Source organism: Moschus berezovskii, chromosome 1 (genome assembly GCF_049115385.1).
Source record: "Moschus berezovskii isolate FMDL1 chromosome 1, NW_MosBer_1.0, whole genome shotgun sequence".
In the NCBI taxonomy this organism is placed as follows: domain Eukaryota; kingdom Metazoa; phylum Chordata; class Mammalia; order Artiodactyla; family Moschidae; genus Moschus; species Moschus berezovskii.
In genome coordinates this window covers 3579290-3603184 of record NC_142460.1, presented here as the reverse complement: position 1 = coordinate 3603184, position 23895 = coordinate 3579290, and the positions used below count along the sequence as shown (strand labels likewise).

General features: G+C 51.3%; 1 protein-coding gene across 2 annotated transcripts in view; it reads right to left on the bottom strand.

The window, feature by feature from the left end:
• The window catches only part of PCBP3 (poly(rC) binding protein 3), a 232573-nt gene that overhangs the window by 69202 nt on the left and 139476 nt on the right, over positions 1 to 23895 (bottom strand). The window contains exon 4 of one of the 2 annotated variants that reach the window (XM_088834878.1): positions 19181 to 19262. The exons of the other annotated variant lie outside the window; for it this stretch is intronic. The gene's annotated coding sequence lies outside the window, so the exon portion shown is untranslated. The remainder of the gene's footprint in view (positions 1 to 19180; positions 19263 to 23895) is intronic. 2 annotated transcript variants of the gene reach the window in all.

The window sequence follows — 23895 nt, the reverse complement described above, 5'->3', positions numbered from 1 at the left end:
CTGAGCTGGTTTCTGTAATCCACAGACTTTCCCAGAGGTCCCTGTTTTGGGGCCAAATGGGTGTCCCGGCCTGCACCTGCTCCTCCCACAACCCCTCAGCCAGGGCAGTGCCTGTAGAACTTCACAAGGCATAGCGCTGGTGGCTGCACCCCTGGTTCTTCCTGAGCACCCCTCCTCCAGACAAAGCTGCTGCAAGCTGGGGTCTGGAAAGCTCCAGAAGGCTCTAGTCAGACTTCCCCTTCCCACCTGGCAGTGTCACTCAGCAGTGGGGATAGAGTGTGTTGTGAACCAAATGTGTCCCCAAAATCTCCAGGGTGAATATCCAACCCCCAGCTTGACTGTGTTTGGAGGTGGGGCTTTAAGGAGAGTCAATGGGATCAGGGGGTGGGGTCCTACCCAACAGGACCCTTTTAAGAGGAAGAAGGGACAGGGGAGTGAGCCCTCAAGAGGAAAGGCCATGGGAGGACCAGAAGACAGCCACCTGCACAGGGAGGAAAGGCCACAGGAGGCCTGGCCCCACCACACTGGACCTGGACCGCAGCCTCCCAAGCCCTCCAACGCATGCTCCCACACCTGACCTCGACCCCAGCCTCCCGCGCCCTCCGAGGTATACTACCACCCCTGACCTCGACCACCAGCCTCCTACACACTCTAAGGTGTGTTCCCACACCTGACCTCAAACCCCAGTCTACCGCCCCCTCCGAGGTGTGCTCCTACCCCTGACCTTTACCCCCAGCCTCCCGCGCCCTCGGAGGTGTGCTGCCATACCCTGGTTTCCTGAAGAAAGCTCACTCATGCCCAGCCAAGCTCCCAAGTGTGCGGGCCATGCAGGGCTCTTTCTCCCTGTGATGGACTCAGACCTCAAGGCACCCTTGGTGCCCAGGTATTAGTCCTCTGGTCTGACACAGAAATCCAGACGCCCAGAAGACAGAGGTCTGGGGAGGCGCAGAGAGAACTCAAGACAGCAGGCTGGGAGGGACCCCAGGACCAGAACCAAGGCCTGTTGAGAAGGTCACTGCTGTGGCTCTCAGACCTGTGGAGTGTGGGCACCTCCCACTCTTGCTCACTGAGAGGGCCTGGTTGGAGTCACTGCACGCTGCCCCCACCCATGGACATGGGGGTGAGCAACCCCTCTGGTCCTCAGGTGCCCAGAGCAAGAGGGCGAAGTCTGGAGCCAAAAAGACGAGAGCCCCACCAGGAAGCCTGCACTGGGGCAGGGAACAGGTGGGAGCAGATGTCTGTGTGCCATTCATTCCCTGGATACTCCCGCCTGCCCCACCACTGAGGTCAGCCTGGTTGCCAGACGCCCCTCAGGAAGAAGCTGCATGGCCAAACGCAGTTCTCTGAGTTCTCTCTTCCTGCCACAGTGCCAGGTGTTCCAGGGAGAGTTTGAGCCATTAGCCTGGGAAGCGGGTAAAGTCAACACCGAAAGGGCCATAGTAGACCTGAGCGTGCAAAACAAACTGTGTGTTTACAAGCCACTCAGGCTTGAGGACTTTGTGTTCATGCAGTTCAACCCAGGCCCTGAGCAACCCCTGCAGGACCAGGCAAGCAGAAGAGGCCCTCGGACAGGCCTTCTGTCACCAAACCTGGCCCACCTGGCTAGGCCGTTCAGGAAGTAAAGTGTGGAGCACGGGTTCCTGCTGGGCATCTTGCCTGTGACCCAGCTGCCCTGTGGACCTGTCCCCGTGGGCTTGACTCTTCCAGGCTAAGCTCATCCACCCACGTTTACTGCTATGACTCATGCTGCCTGGACTTGTCTCACCCTCACTGTTTCTCTTCCTCCTTTTGTCACACATTCTCTGTTAAAAGGTCCGGGACCCGAGCTCCTGCAGACGTGGCAGACAGAGCAGAGAAGGTGGACGTGTGAGCACGAGGCAGGGGCCCAGCTGTGGCCGGATGCTGGGGTCTTGCCAGGAGATGTCGCTGCCCTGGATGCCTGCATGGGGTCTCCTTGCCCTGCCCACGCCTTGAAGCCCAAGCCGGGACTGAGGGCCCTGCAAGCAGCGTTTTTCTGCACTTCCGCTGGGAGCCAGCAACCCTGACTTGGAAATCATCAGAGGGCATGTGGCCGAGATGCCGGGTGACCCTCTGCCTCCATGATGGAGTTGAGGGGCTGGATGAGGCTCAGAGGCTATTCTTTCTGATGGGATTTGACTCAGTGCCGTCCCGCCCTCTTAGAGGACGGGAAGCCCATATGAGAACAAAGAAACAAGATTCAAGACATGCAGCAACAATCAGAACGTTTTAAGCACTCCATGCTCTGCAAATTCATTTTCAATCCAGTTCGGTGATCCTTGTGTGCGTGTTCAGTCGGGCCGACTCTGCATGTGTGTATGCGCACATGCTCAGTCACTTCAGTCGTGTCCGACTCCGTGCAACCCTATGAACTGTACCCGCCAGGCTCCTCTGTCCGTGGGATTCTCCAGGCAAGAATACTGGAATGGGTTGCCATGTCCTCCTCCAGGGGATCTTCCTGACCCAGGGATCAAACCCGCGGCGTCTCCCGCATCTTCTGCATTGCAGGCAGATCCTTTACCGCTGAGCCACTCAAGAAGCCTGTGGTGATACTTAGAACTGTCTAAAGTGTTCTAGAGAGATAAGGAGGGGGGTGGGCTTCTGGAAGGTGGCATGGGGGGCTCGGTGAATGCTGTCTCCAAATATAATGACAAAACTAGTCCAAACTTTCCAAACAATAGGCATTAAGATGCCAGAAATTAACCACAAAGCACAAGACAAGTCAAGGGGCATTCACACTAGGAAGTCGGCTGAGCCCAGGGAGCATGGCAACAGTGCAGAAATGGGCGCCAGGCCGGGGGGCAGGCACAGCTTTCCAGGCAGCAGCAAACTCAAAACTGTGCAGCTGCTAAACAACAGTTGTTGCAGCTCAGCTGTGCCTGACACATCCCTGCTGCTCACTGACATGGACAGATGTCGCCGGAGATGCTGGAGCACATGCAGCATGCTGACCTACTCTGGTCTGCTCATACACACACATGTGCACACAGGTGTGTACACCCAGGTGCCTGCCACGTGTGCGCACCATCACAGCCTAACTTCCTACAACGAGACTAGGGAGAAACCAGGCACCGAGAGGGTTGACCAGTGAGCTGTGGCTGCTCACAGGGACCAGACCTCCCACCACTTCCTCCCAGGCCTCAGGTCACAGAGCTCCCAGGCCGTGGGTTGCCACAAAAATGGTCCTTTTTTGTGGAAAAGAAATTTCAATCTGCAAGCAGCAATTTCACTGAGGAAAAACGTAGGATGAAGCAGTATTCTTAGATAGGACCTGACCACACATTTACTTGCATGCCACCCACTCCTGGGCCCAGTGCCCCTGGGGCTGGAGGGTCGACTAGCTGCCTCAGGCTGAGCAGAGCTTCACCTCAAAGACACATCATTGACAGGAGCTAGAAAGGACATCTGCTCTTCCTCGAACCCCACACTCCTCTTACCAGCCCCTTCCTGTGCTGGATATAGGGGACAGAGGTCTTTTGTGGGGGCTGGGGGGGATTCCAAGTTGAGATGCTAAAAGTCATACAGCTGTTGAGCTTCAAAGAAACAAATAAAGAAAATCTCATATGTGTTTGCATTTATCCAAGAACAAAAATACTGTGGACTCCTTTGAGAAAACCCGTGCCAAGGGGTCTGGACACACATGGTGAGAACACCCAGCGCCCGCCAGCAGTGTGTTTAGATGATGCTTCCAGCCCACTCCTGCTGAGCAGCCAGACTCCCACCCCCATACCTCCCAGGACTCCGACCACACCCAGCCTAGGCCACGGGCAGGCAGGCGGGCAGAACTTCTTCAGGGAGGTCTGCAGATGGCAGGAGGGGGCCCAAGCCCCTGGATGCAGTGGAGGAAGGCAGAGAAGCCTCTTGGAGGCAGGCTGGGTGTCTGGAGATAATGGCCATGCTTTTCACCGTGGAAACCCATCACACTCTCAACCCAAACCCAAAGCCAGCTGGACCTGCAAGAACCTTGCAGAATGGGATGAAAGGTCACTGCAAAGAACAAAGAGCCAATTTTAAGACACTGAGACTCCATGCTCCTGGCTCAGCCACGTGGTGAGCTCAACGGACCCCATCAGAGGATGGGCACATCAGATACAAGAAGCGCCGTGACCCCGGGACTCTCGGGGAACAGAGGCATGGTGTAACCACGAGCGGCACAGTTAGTGTAAAAGTAGACCGGGGTGGTCTGACCTTACACACCACACCATCATAGACTCTTAGCAGAACTTCAAGAGTTAAACTCTCCTTACTCCACTGCTGGGGTGTGGGCTGCGCATGGCAATTTCCCACCACAGAGGACAGCGTGGGGAGGGGGACAGAGAGTGACATCACAGTGGACAGACTGACAGATACACCTGCGCCAGGTGACCGAGGTCGGTGTTCATGGTGTAGGTCACCAGACGGCATGCACCCTGGACCCCTGGACGGGATGTGGTGAGGGGCCCTTCACTTCTGGTCTTCCTCCCAACAACCTACAATGCCCATCCAGTCATGAGGAAAACATCAGATGAGTCCCAACAGAGGGACGTTCTATAAATTCCCTGACCCACTCTCCCTGACCCACTGCCAAGGTCATCAAAACAAGGAAAGTCTAAATCTATCACAGCCCAGAGAGTGTAAAGAAACACAACAGTGTACTCTGAGACAGAAAAAGACCACTGGGGAAAACTGAGGAATTCTGAAAACAGAATGGACTGTAATTAGTTGGTGACGACGTATCAGTAGTGGTGAACCACATGTCAGAGGTGTTAGCATCAGGAAAACCTCTGTGCGGTCTTTTTTTGTTTTTAATAGGTAATTATTTAATGACACAGGAAACTAATGAAAATAATGTTATGAAACAAGATGGTTACAAATAGTGGGAAGAGGATGACTTATTTCACTTTTGATAAAAAATCAAAAAGTATGTGTACAAAACACTGGAAGATGATGTACCAAATTATCGACAGTATTTCTGTTCAGTGATTAGATATTCTCTTTGCTTATGTGTATTTTTTCAAATATGATTATTTCTGAAACAAAAAAGTAAAGTTACTATAAAGAGAAATAGTTACTAAATGCAGGTGTCCAGGGGTCAAGATCTGAAATCAGGACGTGTCTAGCTAGGGGACAGTGGTCAAGCCCAGACGTGGTTCAGTATTCTTTTCTTCTCCTACTGGAATGCTGTTTATCAGATTGTTTCTTCTACATTTAATATTCTTCTGTGCTCTCTTTTTAACATTTCTGTAAAGCTAAAATCGTTCTAAAGCCTTTTTTTGAAAAGCTACTATCAACAAAACATAAGGGCGAAACATTTGCATAATATACTTCAGATAGAACTTGTAGAGGACTCTTAGATATAAATCAGACACCAGAAGCGTGTGACTAAGGTGTGTGCCAGCTCTGTGACAACCAGAGATGCTGGAACCCATGTCTGCAGCCAGCGAGATGGGCAGGGGCTGAGTTGCCCTGTCGTGGAAGCCTTGGCCTGGCCAGGGGCCCCCCACCCTCACAGGACACGGCCTTTGGAGAAAGCAGTCGGACCAAAAGCACTTTATCTGCTGAACATCTTCCCACATTCTTAAATTTTCTTCTCCAAAACTCTTCTAACGGCATCAGAGGAACCCCTCACATTTCACCAACCTCCCACAGTTTGGCCACTGAGGTTAATTAGGATATTTTTAACTCATTACTTTGAGAAACATCAACACCACACACTGTGACTTGCCGGACAGATAACTCAGTGAGTGCAAACTCCCAGCCCCAGCAGTGTGGGCCGAGGACACCAGTTTTCCTTATGATACTACTGGCCGCACACAGCAGCCCCCTCCCCTGCACCAGGCACTGGTTGGGGACCCCAGCTCCCACAGTGGGGCCTGCAGGCTGCAGACAGAGCTCCATGGCTGGATTGGGCTGTGCTGGTGAGGTTGGCCCCTGCCTGCTCCCCTGCCGGGAGGGGAGGGCCCAAATGCTCATGAATACTGCCCTACACCCAACCCCGGGCAAGCTCAGCTGGGGGCCAGCCTGGTGTGGGAGCTCCTGCCTGGCTTCAGGCATTTGGTCCTCAAGCCCACTGAGAATGGGGAAGACTGGCCACCACCTTCAGCAAAGGTCATCTGCCTGCCTCCCAGCTGAAAGGCCCTCCTCCAGGTTCGTGCCACCTGGGTGAGGAGCCCTCACATACCTTCTCCACTGGACCTCACTGGGTCTAAGACCTGACCTTGGCCTAAAGACCTACAGGTGGCATGAGAGGCACGGACTGGGCCTCTGCTCCTGCCCATCCCTGGGCACTGCCCACTCAGGACAGTCTTTCTGCAACAGGGGTCTGGCGTCAGGTCCACATCTCTAGTGGATTTCTCTGGGGGGTGCAGGCTGGGGGCTGAGGTGGAGTGTGGTCTCCACCCCTTCTGTGAGGTAGCCTCACCTCCCACCGCCCTGCTGAAGGCACAGCAGGGTATTGTGACTCAAGAGTCACAGGCAGCCCCCCGTCCCACCCTTTTCAGTGACCGGACGCTCCATCTCCTGCTGATGTCAGCCCAAGTTCCCTGGATGGTAAGTTCAAGGTCACAGGGTGGGCCAGACCCCTGAACCTGAGCACAGGCTGGCCTCCCCTCCTGATCTCCCACCTTCCCTCTGTCTGAAGCCCCACAGATTCCCTGCGGTACCCCCAACCCTGGGGTCAGGGGGTGGGTGTTGGTCCTTCACTCCTGAGCAGCCCTTAGGGCTAAGGAGCTCTGGAGGAGAGAAGTCAGGGCAGTCCTGGACACTGGCATCTGGCGGCAGGGCTCACTGCCCTCCTTGGAAGGGCCTGAGACCTGAACCACGGAGGGAATGGCCGCCACTGGCAGGCGGGGAGGCTACAAGTGGAAGGAGGACAGGCAGCCCCACTCCTCCGGGGGCATCTGCGCTAGCAGACGCTCAGCTCTGCCCTGCAGTCGGTCCCGAGGCACTTCCACGGGCCACTCCACAGAGACCAGAACCCCCTGAACTCCACTGGGTGGGAAAACCACTTCCCACCAGGGTATTATAGGAGCCCCAGTCTCCCCTGTACATGGGCAACCCTGGAGACGAAAGGATGTGACTGGATCCAGGAGAAGTAAATGGCAACCCACTCCAGTATTCTTGCCTGGAGAATCCCATAGACAGTGGGGCCTGGGGGCCACCATGAGGTCACAGAGTCCCACACGACTGAGCGTCTGAGCACGCACGTAACTGGATGCAGCAACACTAACCACCAGGGGGCAGCAGAGCTCCACTGGCCAAAGCCTAGTTCTTCAAAGAAAACAATCCGTGAAGGATTTGCAAAAACAGATGGGGGTGGAGGTGGGGGGACGAGTCGCCCTCTCCCCCCGTCTGCAGCCACACCCACTACGATGGCAGTCTTGAGTGGTGGTAGATTGCAGGGGCCCCTCAAAACCGGTCTCCCACCCACCCTTCTAGAATCGTAGGCCGACCTGCTCTAACTCCGGCCACAGGGCCTCCCCAAGTATCCATCTGACAACAAGCAGCGTCCCTCAGTCCTGACCACAGGCCTGGGTATGAGCAGAGAGGCCGGTCCACATGTGCACCTCTGCCAGGGTAGAGGGCTCAGGGGGACAGCAGGGAAACCCCGAGAAGCCACAGCTCTTCACTCCTTTCAGAGCACAGAGTCTCTGGTCACTGGGAGTCTCACCTGAGTTGACACCCACTCCCCCAGAGCCCTGGCCTCCGTGCTATTTGGGGTGACTGAGAAACAGTCCTGCAGGCAACAAACACCCACCTCACAGAGGCTGCGCTTGCGTGGACGAGATGGAGGACAGGCAAGACAACAGCAGGCCCAACAGGGCGCTGAGCAGGGAGAGCAGAGTCAGGACAGGCTGTGGGTGGCCTCACCAAGGGGCAGGAAGGCCCACAAGGTGACTTTGGAATAAGGCCCTGAAACAAGCGGGGGAGCCAACCACACGCAGCTCAGGGAGCAGAGCACCCAGCGGGCAGGCTTGTGCAAAGGCCCTGGGGTGGGGGTGGCGTGGAGCGGGTGAGGGCAGTGAGTGGTCACCCCAGGGCTCCATCTGCTGCAGGAACTGCCTCCAGTTCTGCACAGCCTGTCCCCTGCAGGAGCACGGATGTCGGAAGCTTCTTAGTTTGGGAGCCTCGACTAACCATGTCTCGCTCCACCCCTGGCCGAGAGCAGGAGGTTAGCTGGTTAACGGGTGGTTCTTCCCCACTGTGTGCTCCTGGAGGGGGGCACCCACACCTGATGCCTCTCAGTCCAGCCGCGCATTGGAGCCGCTGAGGACCGAGTGCCCAGCTGGGGTGCTCACTGGGCAGGCCTTACCCTCGGCTTCAAGGGCAGCCCTTCCCCACTCAGCCACAGAGTCCCAAAATAAGAGTGTCAACTCATTTTAGCACGACGCACAGGCCTCCACGGTGAGCGGCTCTAGAGGGTGCCGGGAGCTTCTAGGCTGTGTGGCTCCCAGCAGCCGCCTGCGCCTCCTGGTCTCCTGGCTGAACTCCCCTCACCACCATCGCTGGCTTTTTCCACCTCGCACTTTACATCCCGACTGAAGGGCTCCTGAGGTCGGGTCAGGGCACCACCTCTGAGTCACTCACGGTCAGCTGACCAGGAACCTGACCGACATCCACAAAACCCCTTTGCCAGGCAACGTGACACAGTCCCGGGACCACAGCCCGAGTCCCACCCACTCTCGAGGGGCGAAGCTCAGCACAGCTGCTAGGCCAGGGTGAAAAGCCCACCACACCTCGTCCTGGGCTGACTTCTGGTAGGTTCCGCCATGGGAAGTGCTGGAGGGAGGTCCAGACAGCCCACCAGGGTGGTGGGGGGGGCGGGGCAGAGAGCCCCGTGCAGCAAGGTGGCCCTGCAGCAGGACTCGGAGCCTGTGCAGCTATACCTCCACCAGTCAGCGGCTCCTCTGACCCCAGGGGCTGCTCTCTGGGGCCTGTGACTCCTGGCCTGTGACACAGCCCCTGGGGGCTTGCTCTGAGGGGACCCACATCTCAACCCCAGGCTAATGCCCACAACTCAGCTGCTCGTGACTCAGCTCCATGTTATAAATATGAAAAAGAAAACACCCACCTTTCAGCGATGTGGAAAGTATTCTGTAACTGCAAAGTGCTCTACAAATGAGGGGCTTGAAGCCTATTTTGCCAGGATAATTCTAGAGTGAGAGTGAGAGTGGAGACGAGACGAAGCAGAGTGAGGAGGGCGCGCACTGACTGTATTCCTTCTGAGAGCGACCAGGCCCAGACGGCACCAGAGCCAAGTATCTGCTGGGGCTGGAGCTGGGGAGACAGGAGGTTTGTGCTCCGGGGAGACACGGTGGGACTGACTACCCCCGTGTGCGTGGGGCCAGGAGCCTGTGGGTGAGGGGAGGGGTAGTGGGGCCAAGAGCTAGGCCTCCCACTGAACATCTCCTCCAGCAGGAGATGGGAGGGAGGCGGACCGTGCTGTCTCCCAGGCCCAGCTCAGCTTTAGCTGCCTCTGGGCGCCCTTCCCGCTGCTGCTCGGAGGCCACAAGTGGCCCCAAGTCTCTGTGGACAGACAGTGGGCACCACAGGACAACGGACCAGCTCAGTCAGTGTCACAGAGAGACGCGGGAGGGGCGTGCACCACAGTTACAGATGTAACTAGTCTCTGTAACATGATTGTGCTGAACTCTGCTGGACCGCAGGGCATGATGGTGTGGGTGTGACTCACGCAACTGTGTCTCACTGCTGGGCCGCTTTACCTCTCACTGCACGAGCCAGACACCAGCTAGGGCCACAGAGCTGCGGCTGTCCTGATGCCTGGAGAACCCCCAGCCCAGAATCCCCCAGGAGAAAACGCCAGCCCAGGGCACAGAAGGAGCCAGAAGCCCACAATGGGGTGCGCCTGCCAGAGTCCCTAGCCACCAGCCACGTGGAAGGTGTGCTTCCACGGAGGGAGACAGAGTGACCACAAGCAGCCGGACACCAGCCTGGAGCCTTGGAGAGGGGCACACGGGGGCGCGGCTGTGGGGTCATCTGTGATCCTGCCCAGACACCCAGGGGGGCAGGGCGGGGGGCGGGCCACAGAGCAGACAGCGAGGGTGAGGGGTGGCCAGGACCGGCTGTGAGGCTGGCTCAGAGGGTCACCACAGAGCCTGAGAACGTGCCTCCTGAGCACAGAGTAGGCGCCACTGCATCTGGCGAGCCGCCGCCTCCCCCTCCCCGCGCTGGACCGTGACCCTCTCGGCCACGTTCTCCCCTTCACACGGGCTCATGTGGTCTGCAGGGTTCAGAGCCCCCGGGTAGCTTCCGCATCCTGCTCTCCACTGCCATGAGGTAGGGGAAGTGGCCCCCAAGCCCCGCATGCACCCCCTCCCCAAGTTCAGAGACTCTCCAGGTACTTCCTGAGTCTGCGGAGAAGTGCACAGAGCCTGGTCCAGTGCGCTTGGTGACCAGGGATCCTGGGACAGTGGGAGATGCTCTTACCAGCCTCCCTCTGGGCATCCTGGGTCCCGAAACCCCAGGTCACTTCAAGAGGGTGCTTGTCCTCTTCTCAGTAGGTTTTATAGTCTGAGGCATTGCTTTTAATTAAAATTCCAGTTAGAGGAAAGTGTTGAGAAGCTGCAACAGTGGCTCTGGCAGTAGCCCAGAGCTCAGCGCCCCCTTGGCTCACCCAGGACCCCATCTGCCACCTCCCAGGAGACCTGTTTGGAAGAGAAGGGCCTCTGTGTTTTCCGCTGAAGAATTCATTTTACTTGCTTATTTGACAACTTCTTATTGAGTTGTAATGTGGAGCCTGGGTTAAAGTTAAGTTGTGTGATCATTACAATGAACTTCTGCATGTCCTGTAACTGTCTCCCCTGCCCCGCCCCGATTGCTCATGGTCAGGCCAGCTCGCCTGTCACACTCCAGTTCATTCCCCATCATGCACACTGGCTGAGAGTGACTGTGGAGCTCTATACCAAGGTCACAGGTGTGCAGCCCTGTACCAAGGTCATCTCTGGTACTGACAGAGCCCCATAGCAACCATTGCCATAAGCCTCCCTTACCTCCACTGGCCGTCCCCCCGACTCCTTATTAGGTAAAACACCCACTCTATAGCACCCTAACCTGATGCCACTCTTCTAGTAGGAAATTTCTTTGTTTTGTGGCTATAAAAATTGGCTGCTGAGCCACAAAAGGGGTGGCTCTGCCTGGTCTTTCAGGAGGCCAGCTCACTGTGCTGCAGCACCCACATTATCTCTGCTGTCTGTTCTTAATAAACTCACTCCCTTCTGCACTGCTCTGTTTCTGGAAATTCTTTCCCAACCTGCGCACAGACCACGACAGCACCTGCCTTGACCCCAAACACTCTAGAGCGTATTTTCTCAAGATTTGGGCGTCTGGGTAGACCAAGTGCAGTTAGGAGAACCAGAGCACTAAACAGCAACACAAGGTCTTTACCCAGCCCCCAGCCCTCAGCCACACTGTGGCCTCAGCTTCTCCTACTTCACCTTCCTAAGATGAACAGAAGGGGGCATTCTAGAGCCATGAAATCAGCAAAGCTATCCTAAACAGTATTTTCTTAAAAGTTCAGGAAAACAAATTTCATGTGCTGTCAAGTTCCATACAAAGATTTTGTTATAGACAAAATAAGAAACAAAATAACATTCCTACTGACAATAAACAAACCATAAAGCCATGCTGACCAAAACAGAAAAACTATAATCTAATATCTTTAAGTTGATTAAGAGACATTAAGATAATGATGCAAGCAATGAAAAAAACAAATCAGAATTAGAAAAACTCAAAATTTATGTCATAGAACTCAGGAAAGAATTGGGAATAAAAGAAAAAAATGTTTCAAAAATCCAGATGAAATCAGAAGACATGCAATTTAATAAATACAGCAGAGGAAAACAGAAGAAAGAGAACATTTTTTAAAAAGTCAGAAACAAAGCAATGAGAGGAATTCAAGAAGAATGATACAGAGAGAAGGCAAACCAAGAAGGCCAGACAGATAGGAACAGGGCAGAGAGGACAAAGGCAGGGGACCAGGCACTTCTCCAAGCGAGGACTCCTGTTACATTAAAGATGTACCTAAAACAAAATGCACCGCTGGATTTGATCTGCTAACATTTTTTTTAGGGCTTGCATACCTGTCTCAGAAGGCAGAGTTATCTACTGATTATTTTAGGATTCCTCACATGTTTGCATTATAGTATGGCTGATCTCATAAAATGGTTAGGGAAACTTTTTCCACTCTCTAAAACAGTTTGCATACCTAGTAAGGATTGTGTTTCCTCTCGGATATGTGAGGACACGCCAAGGAGCAGGACGCCCAGCCGCACGTGAGTGCAGACTGAGCGCCGTTTCAGTCATTCCCATAGTTACCCAGATTCTCTACATCATATGCGGCAAATTTCTTGATTTACATTTTTCTAGAAAATTATCCATCTCATGTAGATTTTCCAATTCTGTGGCATAAAGTTGTAAACATCTCAGAGGTGTTCTTTACTGCTTTAACATTCTTTTGCAGTTTTATTGATGTATTTAACTTTTTACTTTTTGTTGGAGGATAACAACGTTGTGATAGTCACAGGTACACAAAAAAGGGGCTCATCCATGCACATATAGGTGTCCAGCACCCTCAGAACTCCCCCATCCAGGCTGCCGCATAACACTGAGCAGAGTTCCCTGTGCTATATGCAGAAGGGCCCTGTTGGTTTTCCATTTTAAATATAGCAGTGCGTACATGTTGACTGAAAGTTTTAAGAGCCTCCACATCTTATATCTACTCCCTGGTCACCCAAGTTTTTAAGTTTTCTCTCCTCCCCACCACCGCCACGCCCTGGACCAGAATTGCTAACTGTTTTTGTGTTTTATATTTCTTTACCAGCATTTATTACACTCAGCACCATGTTTTCACATTTTGCTGTGTTCACCTCTACATTTAACTTCATTAATTTGTCCTACTTTGTCCCGAATTATTTTTAAATTCTTTATCCAACATTTAGAGCCATGGGATTGTTTTATTTAAATATCTCTGGTTTTCAAAAATTTTCTCCTAAGAATTGTTTTGACAGCATCCTTCATGTTTTGATGTTCAGTATTATCTCATTTTCCTTACTTTTTATACAGCTTATGCTTTTATTTAAAAGCATCCTCAAATCTCCAAATAACAGAGTCTAGGCTGCTTTTGGTTGTCATTTTGTGGTTAGTTTCCATTTTTATTGTACTTAATGATTTCTGCTGTTGAAAAATATGATATTCTTTAAAATAAAATACATGGTGAATATATTTGTGCATGGTCTTGGTGTGTTTGAAAAATAGGAAGAAAGGAGGGAGGGAAGGAAGCAAGAGAGGGAGGGAGGAAAGAAGGAAAGTATGTTTTGTGTCTGGGGCAGAGTTTGGCAGGAATGCTATTTAGGTTCATCATGACCATATGCACTTTTTGTCTTCCCAATTTTTCAATTAAAGTTTCCCATTATGGTACTAGATTTGTCCATTTCCTATTTTTAGAGGCTGTTCCCTCATAAAATTTACATCTATGTAATTATGTACTTAAAAGTTCATGAATATCATATCTTCTTAGGGGATTCAGTTCAGTTCAGTTCAGTTGCTCAGTTGTGTCCGACTCTTTGCAACCCCATGAATCACAGCACGCCAGGCCTCCCTGTCCATCACCAACTCCTGGAGTTCACTCAAACTCATGTCCATCAATGATGTATCTTTGTCCGATTTAATGCTTTTCATCTTTTTCTTGAAAATAATGTCGCTTGGCCTGCTTTCCAGTGATTAGCATTTGCTTAGTACCCTCCCAGTACATTTTCTGTTTCTGTGTCATTTTAAAGACAATCTGAGTTTTGCTTTTTAATGGAGAAATTTCACATATATTTGAACTAATGCCTACAAGATGTCTGACTTTAACACTTTGTTTTCTAATTTTCTCCTTCTTCTCTACCTTTTGGTTGTTCCAGAGTTCTTCCTCTACAAGAGCTGAAGTTGCACCATCTGTGCCTCTGCCTGGTGGCTCCCAGTAGACTGTTAGTGTGTTCAAACGCACATTCATACTCTATAGGCTTGAGCAGTATCTACATCTTCCCCCAGAAGAAGAACCAAAGTCTAAGAAACCTTCTCTGTTCTCCTTCTCGTCACCATAGGAAAGTGGAAAGTGAAGGTCACTTAGTCATGTCCAACTCTTTGCGACCCCATAGTCTATACAGTCCATGGAATTCTCCAGGCCAGAATACTGGAGTGGGTAGCCTTTCCCTTCTCCAGGGGATCTTCCCAACCCAGGGATCAAACCCAGGTCTTCCTCATTGCAGGCTGATTCTTTACCAGCTGAGCCACAAAGGAAGCCCAAGAATACTGCGGTGGGTAGCCTATCCCTTCTCCAGCAGATCTTCCTGACCCAGGAATCAAAGCGGGGCATCCTGCATTACAGGCGGATTCTTTACCAATGGAACTATCACTGTATAAATACATATATATAAGATTTTTTTTGGCTTGTAGGATGGAGACAAGATGGTAGAGTAGAAAGACTTGAGTTCACTTCTTAGGAGAACACCAAATCAAAAGTAACTGCTGAACAACCGGGGACAATAAACACTGGAAGCTACCAAGATTTTTCAACTATCACTTTAATTCACAAACCAACAGGTATCAATGATTATTCAGAGTAGCTGCATACTGCCCAGGATTCCTTCCCGCCATTGTCAGTGGGACCAAACGCCACCCTCTCTGTGGATGGCTGTCTCTCTTGTTTTGTCAGTCTTGGGGATAAGGCTAAAAACCTCCGAATCCTTGACTGTCTGACAGCACCCTTCCTTTGCCCTTCAACCTGGATTATGGCTGTGTCTCAAATTCCAGGTTTGGAATCTTTTCTCCCCAAGTACTTTGAAGATATTAATCCAATTAACTCTAAAATACTCGTGTGGTATAGAGAATTTTACGTCAATTGATACGAGAGCTTTGCTCCTCTTGCTGACCACGTTGGGGTTTCTCTTCGGTCCTATCCCAAAATTCCATCCCACTGCCTCCCAGTCCTTATAGTTTCCCCGCCCACCCCATCTCGCTCAACATTTTATCCCTGGCATGCTCTGTGCCCTGACAGGCCTCTTCCGAGACGCGTTCATCACCCTCTCTCAATCTTCCTCACTCTCTCCTTTTCAGAATCCTCCTGACAACCATGCGAGCTTCTCAAACTCCCCATGGGCTCCCCGTCTTCTCTTACACACTCTACCTCTCAGTCCTTGAGACCTGCATCTGGGACAGCTCTGGGTGCTTTAGGCCTGCATTCTGGAATCATCCTTGGTTCACTTGTCCAATCACTAATTCCTTCATTTCTGTCTGTTCTGCAATTTAAACCATCAGGATGTTTTCATTTTCATAACTTTTCTTTCCAAAATCGTTGCCTGTCTCTTTTGAAGGAGCTGTTTCTTTTATGAATACTCTTCTCCTCACGCCATTAGGTGTTCCCTGGAACACGTTCTTCCATTGCACTTGGTGCTTCTCTCCCCTGCCCTGTGGTTCTCAAGTGTGTAACAGTTCTCGGCTCTGCCCAGTCTGCTTTTGAGAGACTTGACTTGCCCACATGGATACTGGTTGTGTGAGTGTCCGAATTAGAATACTTACCTGCAGTAGGCTCGCCACACATCTCCTGTGATGTTTTCAGTCGCAAATGTTATTTGCTTCTGTCTCTTGGTAATTAACCTGAAGTCTGAGCTTCTACCTCGGTGGCCCCTGTTTCTGGGACAGCATGGACTCTGCGGTCTTGAACTCTCTGTCTTTGGAGGATCCTGGTAGGGGGACAGTAGGTGAGTGTTCTGACCATCCTGTTCCAATCTGTGAGAGATGGATTTGTGCTCTGATTTTTCTGTCTTTTTACCCTATTTAGGGTCCATCTAGTCAAGGCTATGGTTTTTCCAGTGGTCATGTATGGATGTGAGAGTTGGACTGTGAAGAAAGCTGATTGCCGAAGAATTGATGCTTTTGAACTGTGGTGTTGGAGAAGACTCTTGAGAGTCCCTTGGACTGCAAGGAGATCCAACCAGTCCACCCTAAAAGAGATCAGTCCTGGGTGTTCATTGGAAGGACTGATGCTGAAGCTGAAACTCCAATACTTTGGCCACCTCATGCAAAGAGTTGACTCACTGGAAAAGACTCTGATGCTGGGAGGGATTGGGGCAGGAGGAGAAGGGGACGACAGAAGATGAGATGGCTGGATGGCATCACTGACTCGATGGACATGAATTTGGGTAAATTCTGGGAGTTGGTGATGGAAGGAAAGTTATGACCAACCTTGATAATATATTAAAAAGCAGAGACATTACTTTGCCAACAAAGGTCCGTCTAGTCAAGGCTATGGTTTTTCCCGTGGTCATGTATGGATGTGAGAGTTGGACTGTGAAGAAAGCTGATCACCGAAGAATTGATGCTTTTGAACTGTGGTGTTAGAGAAGACTCTTGAGAGTCCCTTGTACCTCAAGGAGATCCAACCAGTCCATTCTAAGGGAGATCGATCCTGGGTGTTCATTGGAAGGACTGAGCTAAAGCTGAAACTGCAATACTTTGGCCACCTCATGCGACGAGTTGACTCACTGGAAAAGACTCTGATGCTGGGAAAGGTTGGAGGCGGGAGGAGAAGGGGACGACCGAGAATGAGATGGCTGGATGGCATCACCATCTCTGTGGACATGAGTTTGAGTGAACTCCGGGAGTTGGTGATGGACAGGGAGGCCTGGCGTGCTGTGATTCATGGGGTCGCGGAGAGTCGGACACGACTGAGCGACTGAACTGAACTGAACTGATGGACAAGGAGGCCTGGCGTGCTGCGGTTTATAGGGTCACAAAGAGTCAGACACGACTGAGCGACTGAAATGAACTGAACTGAACCCTATTCAAGGGTTGTTTCATAGCCAGTTGATAAAAAAAGAAAGTCCAGAAACACCCTTCTTAAGCTCTGGTTGATAAGTTAATGTCAACGGCCATGGCCTGGAGCCAATGTACAGCCTTCATCTGCTTCCAGCCTGACCTTGAGAAGGCCTCACAGAGGCACAGGTCAAGTGGGCCTGGGGCCGACCTGCCTGAGGTCCCACAGCAGGGAGGAGAGTGGGACTCGCACGCAACAGGCTGAACAGAGAGGGGCCCTGCCCCAAGGTGACCGCCCAGCCTGAGGGCAGGCTCTGGAGCAGACAGACAGCCGGAAACGGCCACAGCCTCACTTCAGCAGCAGAAACTAACCACGCAGCCACTCTGTATTTATGTAAGTCTTACCCTGCAATTTCCCTGTTGTCGGTAATTACCCCATGTCACCACGTAACACTTGCCCTAGTTAAATGGTTGGCAGTTACTATAGAAACCAAGTACTGTTCTCCAACTGGAAAAGGCGATTGTATTTTTTAAATATTTCTAAGCTATATTCTACTTTGATGGAGATCAATTTACAACTGCCACCAACTTGAAGAGAAAGTCAACCATGGTCACCGCCCACCTTTGCTGTCCCCGCCCCTCCCTTCAGGAAGGCCCCTTCCCGGTCCAGCTGTGGAGCAGCCACGTCGGCTCTGTGCCTGCGCTCGGCTCCTTCTGTCCTCACTTGCTTCCTCCTCCTGCCTGGCGAGAGCCACAGCCCAGAGCCCCACAGTGCCACGCCTCTTCCCAGGTTGCCGCTTCTTCTCACACCACAGATGGCATGGAGGCCAGGGCCCCCCACCCTGCCCTTCCCCGGCCCAGAAAGGCCCCCAGAACATCCCTGCACCATGCTCATCGGCTGGAAGAAGTTCAACCATCAGCTGGCCCACATGATGGCGTCGTGTCCTGTGTGTCACCAGTGGGCGACCAGTGGCAGTTCACAAGCACCACACGCATCTCACAGGATTTGCCCATCTTCTCAGCTCCCAGGAACCCCCTCAGCTTCCTGGGACAGATCTGCTATCCAGCACGCCCATGGCTGCTTCGCGACTGCGTGGCCCCTCAGCCCACCTGCCGCCCTCACAGGACCAGTCCTGTTTTCGCTCATCGACAACACTCCCCTGGGCTCCCTCTCATCCGCCTCTCCCAGCTGAAGCCAGTCATCAGCCAGTCATCAAAGCCCCTGTTCTCCTGCCCGGCTCTTCCCCTTTCTTCTCTATGTGCGCCCACTTTCCACCTTGTCTCTCCAGACCGCCTGGGTAAAGCCAGTTCTCCTTCCCCACCCACAGGAAGGATGGAGTCTGCTCGGCTCTAAAGGTTTACCTGGGACCCCACCCTGAGTGGAAGCTGCTATCTGGCCCCAGTGCCCCACCCTCCCACTGCTCCGGCCACACAGGCCTCCAGCTGCTCTCCAGACTCCTCGCCTACAACCTTCGCACTGGCTGTTCCCTCTGCCTCCCCATCCACGACTCACTCCCTCACCCTTACTTAAATGTCAACTCAGTGCAGCAACACTGACACTCCTGTGGGTCCCTGAAGGCCCCTGACAGGGAGCACGAACACTTCCTTGTTCCTTGCCCTCCCTTTCCCTATGCATGGAGGGTGGCACCTCCGGACTGCTTAGGCTGCATCTACCTCTGACGCTGTCTCTGGGGACAGAGCCCATCAGTGTGTCTGCTGATGGATGCAACCCCTCCCAGAGCCAGACTGGGTGCAGAGAGCAGATCTGAGCTGTCTGCCCAGCGACTCTGCAGACTCCAGGACAGCAGCCCTACCTTCCCAGTCTCATCTAAAATTGTTCCTGAAATCAGTTCTGATTCTGAAGCGTCTCTTCTCCTTCACTCTGCTCCTAGGCCAGTGACAGAGTGGCCATTCTGTGTGGCTCAGGAGGGGCCACCAACCACATTGCTGCAGGAACCAATGTTCCTTCTCAGTTCTCTACAAACCACCCTGTTGAAGGAAACGAACACATAAAGGCACATCTGAGAGGCCGTGAGCACCAGCAGGTGGGAGCCCACCCCCCAACAGGGGCCTCTCCACATGCCTGGTGGCCAAGCCAGGTTACTGGGAGTCACAGCACAACTGAGAGTTAAGAACCTGGAGAGAAGTGGCCAAGCAAAGGGTCAACCAGAAGTGAGGACCAGGCCCGGCATTGGGGTGGGAGGGGAAGGTCAGATCCGGGCTGAGGTGGGTCAACCGACAGGCACTGAGGTTGGGCGCAGGCAGGGCACAGGTGGCAGAGCAGGCCGGGGGGAGGCGGGGATCACAGGCGTCACTGGCTGGAACGGGGGGGCCGGGCGAGCAGGTCACCAGCGGGGGTAGATGAGAGTACCTGCGAGCGGCTCCTCCTCCCGGCCTGGGGACGCCTGTCCTGCCAGCCCGCCTGCTTCCCCGTGGGCAAGGACACTGTCCATCTACCAAAAAGCAAGGGAAAAATGTCATGTCACTCGATGAGCTCGGCACGCCTGAGATCCCACTCAGCCCCACTTGTTTCTGGTCATCCTCACGTGCGGAGGCTCATAACACCTTTAAACGTGAAATTTGTTTTGCATCCATTAGCAATTGTTATAACAGAAATATATGTAAAAGCTGGCAACATACTTGAAGACTCAGAGGTGTCCAGGTGCTCTGGGCCCAGCCAAGTGCTGCATTCCTTTAATGGAGTAAAGTGTGGAGGAGGGGGTCCTGCCCTGCACGGGGTTACCCTCCCGAGGCTCCTCAGTGGACGCCAGCAGCAGGGGAACACTTCCAAAACGCTCTAAAACTGCAAGGTCCAGTCATTATTCTAATCCTACCTAATGAAGAATGTTCCAGAAATACAGGCTGGGTTATGAAAACGCAAAAAATCTTTACAAGGAAGAGACACTAACAATTTCTAAGCACTTGTTACTTCCCAGCGCTCTCACGCCTGTTGTTTCACACACTCTGGCGGGGTGGAGCCTAGGGCTCAGAGAAGAGCAGTGGTCAGGGTTGCAGGGCTGGCGATGCCCACCAGAAGATTCTCAGTGACCTGGCTGGAGACCCTCTAAGGGTGCTGGCCACTCTGGGATGCATGCACTCTCCTGGAGGGGGCAGGGATGCTCCCTCAGAGGGCACGGGAAAGGGTGGGACTCCTGGCCTTCACAGCACTTCAAGTGACTGTGTTCTGTGTCCTGTCTCCGTAGGGACAACAGTGATGCCCGAATACTCTCCACTCGCCACATTCCCCAACGATGGCTGACTTACTTCATGGTTCAGGTTTCAATTATTAAATAATATTAACACATCATGAATTTGACATGAGCTTGGCAATGCATATAGATTCCTTTAATAATGTAACTATTAAAACTTTTCTTGGTCTTGGGTGGTTTACATAACTCTTCAAAACTATAGATACTTAAATATAAAGAGTAAACATTTAAACAATGAAAAATAAGACTCTCTGTAGCATTTCTGAGCTCAGTCACTGTTAACACCACCCAGTGGATCCATCCATCATGTTTCATGCACATGGAAGGAACATGCGTGTCCATTATGCACCTGGCATGTGATTCTTTACCATCAATGCATCTTAGAACTTTTTGACTCAACACAAACAGAGGTACCTTGGCATGAAATGTGAAATACTGTACACTTTTAACTTCAGAGAAATTAACCAAAATCATCTCCATATGGGTCTCTGCAAATTACATCCCCATCAAATTCCTGAGTGCTGTTTCTCTAGCCACTGCCGATGCAATTCACTCTCAAACATTCTGAACTTTGACAAACTGAAGGATGAAAACTGTTACCACAGTTTAATTGTTGACACTTGAAAGCTGTAAACATCTTGAATGAGGCTGAGCTCTTCCTCATGTTTACCAAGTATCTGTACTGTGTGTGGGGCCTCATCCACTAAGCAGGACAGGCGATGACTCACAAGGATGAGTCAGGAGTGACCAGAGTTACAACCCCCACTGCCCAGTGTGAGTCCTCATCAAGCTATTTTTGGCTCTTTTGCTAGTAACTCTGGATGATGCTCTTAAATCCCTGTGCACTGATTAGTTGGCCTGAAGAGCATGAAACGCATGACTGGCGCCCCTGTCCCCTCTGCACGCCCTGCCCCCACCTCCCTCCCGTCACTGCTGCGGACACTGCTGCAGACACTGCTGCTGCCACCTAATGAACAAGGTCTGCAATACCAGATCCCCGACCTCGACAGCCCCCCATTCCTGGAACCCTGCTCCTGGGTCCCCATCAGCCTGTCTGTGGCCCTTCTCTTTGACTCCGCTGCACTGTCTGGAGTCTGGCTCCATTTTCAAGGAGCCCTGCCAGTGACAGTGCATAAGCATCACTTCTCCCCAGGACCTCACATGTCTGAAAATGGATTATTGAAAAATTTTTTCTTCCCTAAAGATTTTGTATACTTTCTCTGGTGAAAATTGCTGTGGAAACATCTGGGGCCAGCCTGATTGCTCTCCCTTATACATGATATAAACATAAATAGCAAAATGGGTAGGAATTGAGAAAAGTACTTTTCATAAAGGAAGAGGTCTAAATGGCCAATAAGCACATGAAAACGTGTTCAGTCTCATAGTGGTCAAAGGTGTGCAAACTAAAACCAGAAATAGATGCAAATACATGGACCTCCCTGGTGGCTCAGCTGGTAAAGAATCCGCCTGCAATGCGGGAGACCTGAGTTCGATCCCTGGGTTGGGAAGGTTTCCCGAGAGAAGGGAAAGGCAACCCACTCCAGTATTCTGGCCTGGAGAATTTCATGGACTGTATAGTCCATGGGGCATGGGATCTCAAAGAGTTGGACACAAATGAATGACTTTCACTTTCACAACACACGCCCACTACACTGCCTTAATAGTCTGGCAATACCCTGCCAGGTGCTGGAGAGGGCGAGGTGCACTAGGAACTTCTAAACACCAGTCACTTAGGCTACTATTTTCTTCTGAAAAATCCCTCTACTATACAGGAAAAAAACATGTATCCATTAATTAGAAAAATTATGATGCATTCAATCCCAGCCAAAGATAACTGAACAATTTTTACAGGTAGAAAAGTATTTAAATTAACAGTGAAAACAAACTTATGAAAGAAATGAGCAGATGAGAAGTAAATAAGCAGAGTGTGCACTTGCACGAACGGGATGTAAGCAAGGCTGATGGGCTGAGCTGGGGAGGCGGGGCTTCCCAGGGAACCCTGTTGCAGGACAGTCCCTGGGGGTACCCTCTAGGAGGCACATCCTCATTTCTGCACTATTTTCTTCACCGGCTTATAAACCTTTCTGAGGTTCACAGTTGTTTTGTACTCTGAGTGCATTTACAAGTAGAGTTCCAGCACAGCAAGCACATTAGGACCTAAGGATGGGTCCCAGCTTGGGGAAAAGCCAGATACACGGAACCAGACCCAGAACCACGAGTCGGGGGGTCTATTTACATCCTCTCACAGAAAGGACACACACAGGGTGCTGCTCCTCATCTAGACACGGGCACGAGGACATTCCTGCTATGTCTTCTGGTTGCTGTTCCATTGGTCAGTCATGTCTGACTCTAAAAGCCCATGGACTGCAGCATGCCAGGCTTCCTTGTCCTTCCTTGTCCTTTCTCACACTCATGTCCATCGAGTCGGTGATGCCATCCAACCATCTCATCCTCTGTTGCCACATTCTCCTCCTGCCCTCAATATTTCGCAGCGTCAAGGTCTTTCCCAATGAGTTAGCTTTTTGCATCAGGTGGCCAAAGTATTGGAGTGTCAGTTCCAGCACTAGTCCTTCCAATGAATATTCAGGGTTGATTCCCTTTAGGATTGACTGGTTTGATCTCCTTGCTGTAAAGGGACTCTCAAGACTCTTCTCCAGATCCACAATTCCAAAGTATCAGTTTTCCAGCGCACAGCCCTTTTTATGGTCCAACTCTCACATCCATACGGGACTATTGGAAAAATCATAGCTTTGACTATATAGATCTTTGTTGGTAAAGTGATATCTCTGCTTTTCAATACACTGTCTAAGTTTCTCACAGCTTTTCTTCCAAGGAGCATCTTTTAATTTTGTGGCTGCAGTCACTGTCCGCAGTGATTCTGGAGCCCAAGAAAATAAAACCTGTCACTGTTTTCACTTTTTCCCCTTCTATTTGTCATGAAATGATGGGACCAGATGCCATGATCTTAGTTTTTTGAATGCTGAGTTTTAAGCCAGCTTTTTTCACTCTCCTCTTTTACTTTCATCAAGAGGCTTTTTTAGTTCTTCTTCACTTTCTGCCACTAGAGTGGTATTATCTGCACATCTGAAGTTCTGGTGATATTTCTCCCAGCAGTCTTGATTCCAACTTGTGCTTTATCCAGTCTGGCATTTTGCGTGATGTACTCTGCATATAAGTTAAATAGACAAGGTGACAATAAACAGCCTTGACGTACTCCTCTCCCAATTATGAACCAGTCCATTGTTTCATGTCTGGTTCTAACTGCTACTTCTTGCTGCTTCTTGATCTGCATACAGGTTTCTCAGGAGACAGATAAGGTGGTCTGGTAGTCTCATCTATTTAAGAATTTTCCAGTTTGTTGTAATCCACAAAATCAAAGGCTTTAATATAGTCAATGAAGCAGAAGTAGATTATTTTTTGGAATTCCCTTGCTTTTTCTATGATCCAACAGATGTTGGCAATTTGATCTCTGGGTCCTCTGCCTTTTCTAAATCCAGCTTGTACATCTGGTAGTTCTCAGTTCACATACTGTTGGAGCCTAGCTTGAAGGATTTTTCTGGTGGAAATGGTTATATCAAGGAATTGGTGAATGTCCCTTTTTTGAAGCCATAGTGCTGTAACATCACTCCATTTGCTTACTTAATTTTGGGGGTAAAAAAGTCATTGTATAGAGGGGCAAAAGGATGCTGCTCTCTAAAATCTGGTGTAGTTGTAAGAAGCACTGGGAAGAGGTGATTGCCTGAAACATCATAGTGTGGTTCAGTTCAGTCGCTCAGTCGTGTCTGACTCTTTGCGACCCCATGAACAGCAGCACGCCAGGCCTCCCTGTCCATCATCAACACCTGGAGTCTACCCAAACCCATGCCCATTGAATTGG